At 46.7% G+C, this 10,033-nt stretch overlaps 1 protein-coding gene across 1 annotated transcript in view; it reads left to right on the top strand.

Annotated features, from left to right (window-relative positions):
* The first annotated feature begins 1,172 nt into the window (after positions 1 to 1,172).
* The window catches only part of LOC137413161 (neuronal vesicle trafficking-associated protein 2-like), a 114,420-nt gene continuing 105,559 nt past the window's right edge, over positions 1,173 to 10,033 (top strand). Inside the window, exons 1-2 of the mRNA XM_068098557.2 lie at positions 1,173 to 1,231; positions 1,414 to 1,490. The gene's annotated coding sequence lies outside the window, so the exon portion shown is untranslated. The remainder of the gene's footprint in view (positions 1,232 to 1,413; positions 1,491 to 10,033) is intronic.

Below are 10,033 nucleotides of genomic sequence, written 5' to 3' on the forward strand. Positions count from 1 at the left end.
AAAAAGAAGTTTATGTTGATTTATTGCCATTAAAAAAAAGTTATTCATAAGATGTAAAACTCATTTGGGAGGAAAAAGTCATTAAAGGTTGTTGGCCCTAACAACCCGAACCCTAACACGAACAGCTCTTGATTGATTTGGGGGAGAGGAGGGGGGAGTCGTTCAAGGTTGTTGGCCCTAACACAACCCTAACCCGAACCCAACCCGAAGCCTAACCTAACCCTAACCTAACCTAACCCAACCCTAAGCCTAATCTAACCCAACCCTAAGCCTAACCCAACCCGAAGCCTAACCCAACCCTAACGCTAACCTCACTCTAAGCCTAACCCAACCCTAACCCTAAGCCTAAGCCTAACCCAACCCTAAGCCTAACCCAACCCTAAGCCTAACCCAACCCTAAGCCTAACCCAACCCTAAGCCTAACCCTAAGCCTAAGCCTAACCCTAAGCCTAAGCCTAACCCAACCCTAAGCCTAACCCAACCCTACCCCTAATCGGACAGGAAATTGATAATTCAACAATTTTTGTGTTTGAGACTTCTATACAGTATTGAGGGACATCATTAGATTGACAGGAGATGGAGTAAGAGGAGGGGTATGTAGAGAGTGTACCAGGGGCCATAACTAGACGAACCCCAAAATGGTTCCTAAGATCCCCCTGAGTATGAATGGGAGATAACGTGGGGGTTTGGGAGTTGGGATGAGGGGTAAGGATTTCAAACGGACCATCACACAGATGTTTCTCCACTCATAAGAGAGTGCGTACACATTACACGAACCTGAATACCAGACTACTCTCAAATGGACACGATCCATGAATAAATAAATAAATAAAAATTCGGGATTTGTTTTATTTTTTAATATTCTCATCACAACCAAAATTTTAAAACAAAATAAAATAAAAATTTTACCCTAAATTCTGATGTTCTGCCCGGAGGAAGGTTCAGTGCTGAGGAAGCAGGTTCCTGGCGGGGGTTATACTGGGTGGTTTGCCATTGCCTTCCCAGTGCGCCTCGGTGTCGGTGTTACTCGTGGGCAGTGAGTGTACGTGCCTTGTACACACCTGGGTAAATGCGAAGGCGGTGATTAATGGCCGTAACTAGGTAACCATCTCGGTGAGGGCCCTCCTGTCTCCATGGACCTCGGCTGCGTGGATTAAGGACAGTCGGGAGATTACTGTAGCTCACGAACGTCCTCGTCTGCGACTCCGGTCCATCGCAGCGATCGTCTCAGGTAGCTACGGCAGGTGACCTGTGCATAGACACATTTCTGTAGGAGCGTTTTGTTGTTGTTGTTTGATCCCTTTTAATAAATCTGATCTCGCACCCCCTCCGTAAACCCCCACCCGCCCCCCTCGTCTCCGCATCGCGCCCCCTCCCCGGCTGGACCTCCATCTCCGACTCCCCGGGACGAAGGACGCGGCGACGCCATCATCCAGATTCCCGCGTCTTCCTCAACGTTTTCTTCCCATCGCTGCTCAACAACACGTCAGGTAAGGCGGTTCAACCACAATGTACCTGCTCTCCGTCCGCCTCGCTTACCCGGCGGTGTGTGCTCGGAGCCGCTGAGCGTCCGTGTGCACGCGCGTTCTCTTTGGCCGTGCACCTGTTTGTACGTGCACCTGTTTGTACGTGCACCTGTCTTATGCGGCAGGGATTAATATGTTTGGCAACTTTGATCGAACCTCGACTGATTTAGCCATTTTGAACGATTGCGACCACTTTTGCTGACAGGAAGGCAGAGACCCCAGGGCGGTGCAGGTTTTCTTGATCGGAGGTCCTGATGGATCAAACGACGTACTTTAATTTCCGCGTCGACCTTTCATGTTATATCATCGACTCTATCGATGGTAGGGGTTTGGACCCATGGCCAATAAAACATTGACCAAATTTCCTCTGTGGGTCTTGCTTCGTGGAGTCGTGATCAGGAACCTTCCTGAATGTTTTATAACTTCCATGACGACCGGATGAGACTCCATGAATGGAGTCACCAAGGTGAGATCACCATGATCTGAACATCTGATGCGCCAAGTCTTTAGTTTACTGTCTATATATCTATGTCACTGATCTATCCTCCATCTTCTCTTGGTGTGGGCAACCCACCCCCCACACACCCCCTCATCACCTCCACACTCCCCTCATCCTCCCCACCCTCCGCCCCACCCCCCCACCCGCGCTCCTCATCCTCCCCACCCTCTGCCTCATCCCCCCCCCCCCACCCACGCTCCTTCTCATCCTCCCCACCCTCCGCCTCATCCCCCCCCCCCCCACCCACGCTCCTTCTCATCCTCCCCACCCTCTGCCTCATCCCCCCTCCCCCACGCTCCTCCTCATCCCCCCCACCCTCCCACTCATCTCCCCACCCTCCGCCTCACCCCCCCCCCCCACCCACGCTCCTTCTCATCCTCCCCATCCTCTGCCTCATCCCCCCCCCCCCACGCTCCTTCTCATCCTCCCCACCCTCTGCCTCATCCCCCCCCCCCCCACCCACGCTCCTTCTCATCCTCCCCACCCTCCGCCTCACCCCCCCCCCCCACCCATGCTCCTCCTCATCCTCCCCACCCTCTGCCTCATCCCCCCCCCCCCACCCACGCTCCTTCTCATCCTCCCCACCCTCTGCCTCATCCCCCCCCCCCCACCCACGCTCCTTCTCATCCTCCCCACCCTCTGCCTCATTTCCCCCACCCACGCTCCTTCTCATCCTCCCCACCCTCCGCCTCATCCCCCCCCCCCCCCCACGCTCCTCCTCATCCCCCCCACCCTCCCACTCATCTCCCCACCCTCCCATGATTGATTACATGTAAGGTCTCCGTATGACTGATTGAATGTAGGTATCTGTATGACTGGATACATGTAGGTCTCCATATGATTGATTACATGTAGGCCTCTGTATGATGATTACATGTAAGGTCTCCATATGACTGATTAAATATAGGTCTCTGTATGGCTGATTACATGTAAGGTGTCCATATGACTGATTAAATATAGGTCTCCATATGATTGATTACATGTAAGGTCTCCATATGACTAATTGAATGTAGGTATCTGTATGTCTGGTTACATGTAGGTCTCCATATGATTGATTACATGTAGGTCTCTGTATGATGATTACATGTAAGGTCTCCGTATGACTGATTAAATATAGGTCTCCGTATGGCTGATTACATGTAAGGTCTCCGTATGGCTGATTTAATATAGGTCTCTGTATGAGTGGTTACATGTAGGTCTCCATATGATTGATTACATGTAGGTCTCTTTATGACGATTACATGTAAGGTCTCCGTATGACTGATTAAATATAGGTCTCCGTATGGCTGATTACATGTAAGGTCTCCGTATGACTGATTGAATGTAGGTATCTGTATGACTGGTTACATGTAGGTATCTGTATGACGGGTTACATGTAAGGTCTCCATATGACTGATTGAATGTGGGTATCTGTATGACTGGTTACATGTAGGTGTCCATGAATGATTACATGTAGGTCTCTGTATGACGATTACATGTAAGGTAATGATCTGAACATCTGATGCTCCAAGTCTTTAGTTTACTGTCTATATCTTTGTCATTGATATATCCTCCATCTTCTCTTGGTGTGGTCCACCCACCCCTGTCCTCCTCCCATCCACCTCCGCCTCCCCCTCCTCCCCATCCACCATCGCCCCCTCCCATACCCCCACCATCGCTCCGATTTCCACCAACACATCCTTATCATATGTTATGTTACATGTGAGGTATGGTTATGTTATCATATGTTATGTTACATGTGAGGTATGGTTAGTGAGGCTGTTACATGTGAGGTCTCCGTATGGCTGATTACATGGTGAATTGTTTCTTTTTGTTACATGTGGGTCTCTGTATGACTGATTACATGGAACAGATGAATGAACGGAATTGTTGTCTTTCGCCAAAGAGAGAACCCATAATGTTGTTGGTGTAAAGTTTCTCGATAGAAAAGAAAATGTGGAAGAACCTCCTCTCAAGGGTCTGTTCATTTATTATATACGCAAAGTATGGGGAGGGGAGGTTGGGGTTGAGAAAATGAAAATTGAGAACAAGCAAGAGATCTCGACAGGGTATTGCCATGGACTGCGAACCATAAGGAGCAGTGAAATAAGGGAGGATGCATGATGGGAGAGAAAGGGAAAGGTAAGGGAGCGTGGGGGAGAGACAGGAGGGAAGGAGGACGTGAGAAGCTGAGTAAGCATACCAGATAGGTGGGATCCTTCACATGTGCGTACGAAATAAAAAAATATGCTGTTTCTGTTGTGATGAAAATTATATAATTTTCCCATGAAAGTAGCTTTTCTCTGAAGTTTCTGCCGTTGCTCTAAATTCCGGGCAAAGTCAAATTCTACGAAAGCTGCTCAGTCGAGTGTGCTGCAGTACGGAGCATGCTGTCCTTCAAAGGAAACATTAAGCAGGCTGTCCTGTCTGCTTTGTGAACTTTGGACCCATAACCCAGGCAAGTTCCAAATGTTTAATGGGTTCGAGTTTTGACCACTTTGTCTCACCTTGTTTTCCTGGACTATAACCTCTGTGTGGTGGCTCACCCATGACGTCTGCGCCGTTTATCTGTCTGTCTGTTTGTCCGCACAGAACGTGAGTATGCTTTTCTCTGCAACGGTTGATCCGATTGACACGAAATTTCCACCATAGGAGTGCCTCCTCCTGTATAATTTTTAATGATAATTACGACGTCATAAGTCATGTGGTACGGGCGCCATTTTGAAAAAAACGAAAAACTTTGCATCTCTATCTCCGAAACCACTCCTTGGAAAAAAATTGAAGCGTGGCTCATTGTCAAGTACTCCCCATGAGGAACAACATATGTTCATGATGATGTCATGGGTGCCTCCATCATGACGTCATAATTTGACAAGTAGAACGCTTGATCCAATCAGTTTGAAATTTATTGAGCATGATCTACACAAAAAATGGTATGGGGGAAGTAAATTGATGACGTCATCGGTCACGTGATTCGGCAGCCATATTGGATTGAACATAAACGTCCGTTGTCAATAAACCACACAAAAACGTCCTGGCGAGGGTCTGCAATCTCTGATTGCTCTTTCTTGTTTGTAATGGTTTCCAATTAATTGATGGACATGTTTGGTTACAGCCAGCCAGGTTATTAATCCTCCTGTAATTTATGTATAATTACATGAATGTCTGCTGACGTCTTTGCCCACCAAGTGATGGCTGGCATACATGTTCCTCCATAAGTGTTTAGATCATTGTACAAAGGTCTTGATACTGCAGCAAGTTTGCTCATTAATGTTAGTACGATGTTTTCGACGTAGCAGTAATAAGTTTTTGAAAGGCTTTTTCTAATGTTGTGTACAAAATAGTCATAGCTGAGGTTATATTGAGTGATGTGTATGTGGTCTAAGGAGCCACCTATGTATTCCATAGACAAGAGGTGGGTTTTTGTCCCCCGTCGCACTGCGGAGCGAAAGGGGGACTATGGTTTTCCCCTCCGTCCGTGTGTCCGTCCGTCCGTGCGTGCGGGCGTGCGTGCGTGCATAAGCGAAGGACCGCATTCGAATTTGGTGTGTGGGTGCAACCCACGTCAAAATCCAAGATGGCCGCCGCCATGTATGTCTGATGCCATGTATGTCTGAACATTGTGAGCGGAATATCTTGAAAAATAAGCGAAGTACCAACTTCTAATCTGGTGTGTGGGTGTATCTAGGCATAAGGAAGAACGCTATTGAAAATTGGGTCGCCACGTCAAAATCCAAGATGGCCGCCTCCATGTATGTCTGAACCTTGTGAGTGAAATATCATATCATAGCATGTTTTCTGCGTCTTCCACTTTGTCAACTCACATCACTTCCCCGACGGGGGACCTAGGCGTAACGCTTGTTTCAATTAAGAGAAACCCAATTGAAAAGAGGAAGAGATTGGGAGGGAGGAGGGTCAGAGAGGAGCTGGGGAGGAGGAAAAAAGTAAAACAATGTTGGGATTATTTAGGACGGGGTAAATAAAGAGGGGGATGTATGGCACATGGCCGTGTTGGTGGGGTCCATTTTTTTGCATAAAGTTCAGCTTGCTTGATGATAAATGACAAACAAAGAGTGCTGATTAATCCCGGAATATTAGATTGGAAAGCCGTGTCCACCGGATCATACCACAGGGGTTAACGCTGAGCCTATTCATGTTGTGTAATCTCACGATATAACCAAACGGGTGGTATGTATTATCAGATGGTGTAAAGGTCAGAGGTTTCTTAAGGTTTGCTTCTTCTTACCTTTCTTAAGATCTTATTCGTCTTTATCTTCGTCTTCATCTTCTTTTTCTTCTTCTTCCAACCAGCCCCAACATGGTCTTCTTATTCTTCTTCCAACCATCCCCAACAGGGTCTTCTTCTTCTTCTTCCTACAATCCCCAACATGGTCTGCTTCTGCTTCTTCCTTTTCTTCTTCTTCTTCTTCTTCCTCTTCTTCTTCTTCTTCTTCTTTGAACATGGTTGATTTCTCCAAATTTTCGTTTCCACCACCGACAATGTGTCCAAAGTATGACGGTTTCTGTTTTAACATACTTCTAATGTACACGATGGTCTAATTTATTCAACCACTGATTTGTTTGTTCTTCTTGTAGTCCATGAATTTTTTAACATTCATCTCCAACACCACATTTCAAAACTGTTAAACTTTTCCCTTCTTTCTTCACTGTCCATGACTCACATCCATCCATTTTGCTGAAAATACCAGAGCATTCACCTGCCATATGGAAAACTGGAAGTCATACGTAAAAAGAGCTATAGGCATTTTTGGTAGAGGTTTGTAACAGGCTTGCTACAGGTTTGTTGTTGTTTGTAACAACAAGTAAGTAAGTTTAAGTAAGTTGTAAGTTGTTCGTAACAGGTTTGTTTGATAGAAGTCTTGGTAATTTGGACATACTAATTACAAATCTTCTTGACACCAAACATTTGTTTGCATTTTTAACCTCCCAATAAACATAACTCAAACACTGAAAAAAGTAGTTCTGGCACATACTTTCGCTGCAGACAACCAAATTTGCTCGTGTTTTACAGCATTTGGTAGAGCGCGTATCTCCGCCAGGCTGAACACTTGTATCCCACTGATACTGGATCCGGAACTGAACCAAAATCGAATTGGCTTGGTCTTGTTACCCAACCAACTCATCCACCAAGTTTTGTCATAATCAACCCTCAACTTTTTGAGATATTGTGCTACATATCGTTTTGGCCCCATCTCTCAATGGTGAAGAATCGCTTCCGAAAAAAATAAAAATCATCTATCCGGTATCGGATCTTCACCAAACTCGAATCGATTCGTCCTTGTCGCACACCCAACCTGTTCACCAAGTTTCGACCGAATCCGTCCACAACTTCTTGAGATATCCTGTTCACAGACAGACAGAGGTGAAAACATCATTACCCGTCGGTGGTATGGCCTCTGGTTTGCCTGCTTTGGTCAACATGGTCCAGTGAGCCATGTCTGCAGAGTCAATATGCTCCAACTTGTACGTCCTACATACAAATTTCTCTGCTGCTTCAATCTTCTCTTCTTTAAGTTGCACATCACCGAATGCACCAAGAAGAGTGTGGTGTTTGATGAACACCTTCCAGGTAGATTGCTATGTGTGATTGCATATGAAACATGTGGTGTCATCCTGTCATTGCATGAAAAGGCAGGAGCGATGCTGCAGCCCCAGGAGGAAGCTGGTCAAAGATGTCCTTAATGGGGATATACTTTGCTTTCTTTGCTGTACCTGAAATCACCCATCGATTCTGCAAACACAACAACATTGTTGTTCATGCGATGCAGCACTGGCAGTGTATCATCTGCTTCATATGTGTCACAGTAATATCTGACAGATCAGTGGATATCTGTGATGACTGCACTTCCTGCTGTGACAACATTTCCCTGTCAGGTGGTGCCTTTGCTACTAGCTGTTCTGATAGAAACCTTGCCACGTCAGCCTCGTTCTAGGGCAAAGCAAGGAAGTTTGGCCAGCTAAAGGGAAGAGGCATTTTACACCTATCAATGAGACACCAATTTGGTAGAGTGCTCTTGGTGCGTCGCTTTCTAGTACCAGTCTTGATGGATTCTTCCCGATATCTGTCAAAAACATCTATTTGCCTGTATGAGGGACAAGCAGGTAACATTGACGTTGTGAAGATGTCTTGCAAAGTCTCCAAATGTATTCGCTCCAATGGGCTAGCCGAGGGACACAACTGGTGCCCGTCCATCTATTACTCGACAGGATGACACACCTCGAAGCTCAATGGTTTGATGGCAATCAACGTCTGGTGGAAGTATGTCTGCCAGCACAGATTTAGTGCCAGTTCTCAATGATTCATTCATCTCTGCTGGTGATATTGGCGCCTTCATCAACTCGTGCTTGAGTACATGCTGGAGATCAGCCCTGCAGCCAGCTTCATAGGCAATGATCAGGTGTCGTAGGACACTTCTATCAGCTTTCACGATTGTTATTTTATCCTTGTCTTTATCCGTCCACAGCATTTTAAGATATCCTGATGACTATAGATTAAGTCTTCATGCTGGTTGGCTGGGTGAGGGTACCTCTCACACCAGACATGGCATCTCAGCAAAGGACTTCTGCGACTCACTGGGACTGACACAATCTGTCAATTTCCCGACCCGGATCTCAGTCAATGGAGCATCTTCTCTTCCAGACTTGGTTATGACAAACTTCCCTGCAAATATCTGCTGCTCTTATTCTGCTCCAATCGGTTCTTCTGATCATGTGCTTGTTAAAGTGGATATCTCTGGCCATTCTCAGAGAGCCTCCTCGGCGTCGACGAGTCTGGCACTTAACACAGGCTGACTGGCATGGTCATCAAGCAGCCATCAAACATCTGGATGGGTCTCACATCTCCACTGCCTCTGACATCAACTCTTCCTGGGAATTCTTGCAAAGTAAACTGCTCTCTCTCATGCACAGATTTATCCCATCTCGTCTTCAGTTGTCGTACCCTTCCTCCCGTCCATGGTACACTGAAGCTTGTGGTGAGGCAGCTTCCATGAAGCAACTTGCCTTCATCTCATGGAAGGCTAATGCAACTCAAGGTAATCTCAGTTCCTTTCACAAAGATCGGAACAAGTGTGTGTCTACCCTCAGGAGAGCCAGGAAGCACTATCTCTCTACTCTCAAGACTGAACTCTCAAACCTATCTCCCTCTTCCAAATCCTGGTGGCGTCTGGTCAAATCTGTTTCTGGTGGTGGTTCCCCCTCCATCCCCTCCCTTATCTCAAACAGCTACACAGCTGACTCCACACATGAAAAACCTAAATGCCTCAAATCTGTGTTTGCCTCAAAATCGTGTGTCCCGAACCCATCTCTCTCTATACCCACATTTCCCAGTCATACCCAGCTGCTCCTGGACTTTGTGTCCTTCTCTCTTGGCAAGGTGGAGAAGTTTCTGTCAAACCTCGACTCTGATTCTGCAACTGGACCAGACGGCATCAGCCCACGGGTCCTAAAATCATGCTCTGCTGCTCTTTCACAACCTCTCTCTGTTCTCTTCACCCTCTCTTTTGCTCAAGGTCATCTGCCATCAGCTTGAAAAATCAGCCAACATTACCGCTTTACACAAAAAAGGTGCAAAAACAGATCCTTGCAACTAAAGACCAATCATCCTGCTCCCAATAATCAGCAAGGTCATGGAATCAATCATCACTTCCGACATCAAATCGGTCCTCTTCTCCAATGGCTTGATCTCGGATCATCAATTTGGATTCAGACCAGGTCATTCTACTCTGGACATGCTGCTTCTGCTGTCTCAACAATGGATGGAGGTCCTTAATGCAAAACAGGAAATCAGAGCTGTCTCCCTTGACATAACACGTGCTTTCGATACAGTCTGGCACCCCGCTCTGCTGACAAAACTCTCCTCCTATGGTATCCATGGAAATCTCCATGCATGGCTTGCGGACTTCCTCTCTGGTCGCAGTCAACATGTGGCACTGAATGGTTTTCTCTCATCTCCCCTTCCTGTTCAGGCTGGAGCTCCCCAAGGTAGTGTTCTGGGCCCTGTGCTTTT

The sequence above is a fragment of the Myxine glutinosa genome, chromosome 1 (genome assembly GCF_964187855.1).
Source record: "Myxine glutinosa chromosome 1, kmMyxGlut1.1, whole genome shotgun sequence".
In the NCBI taxonomy this organism is placed as follows: domain Eukaryota; kingdom Metazoa; phylum Chordata; class Myxini; order Myxiniformes; family Myxinidae; genus Myxine; species Myxine glutinosa.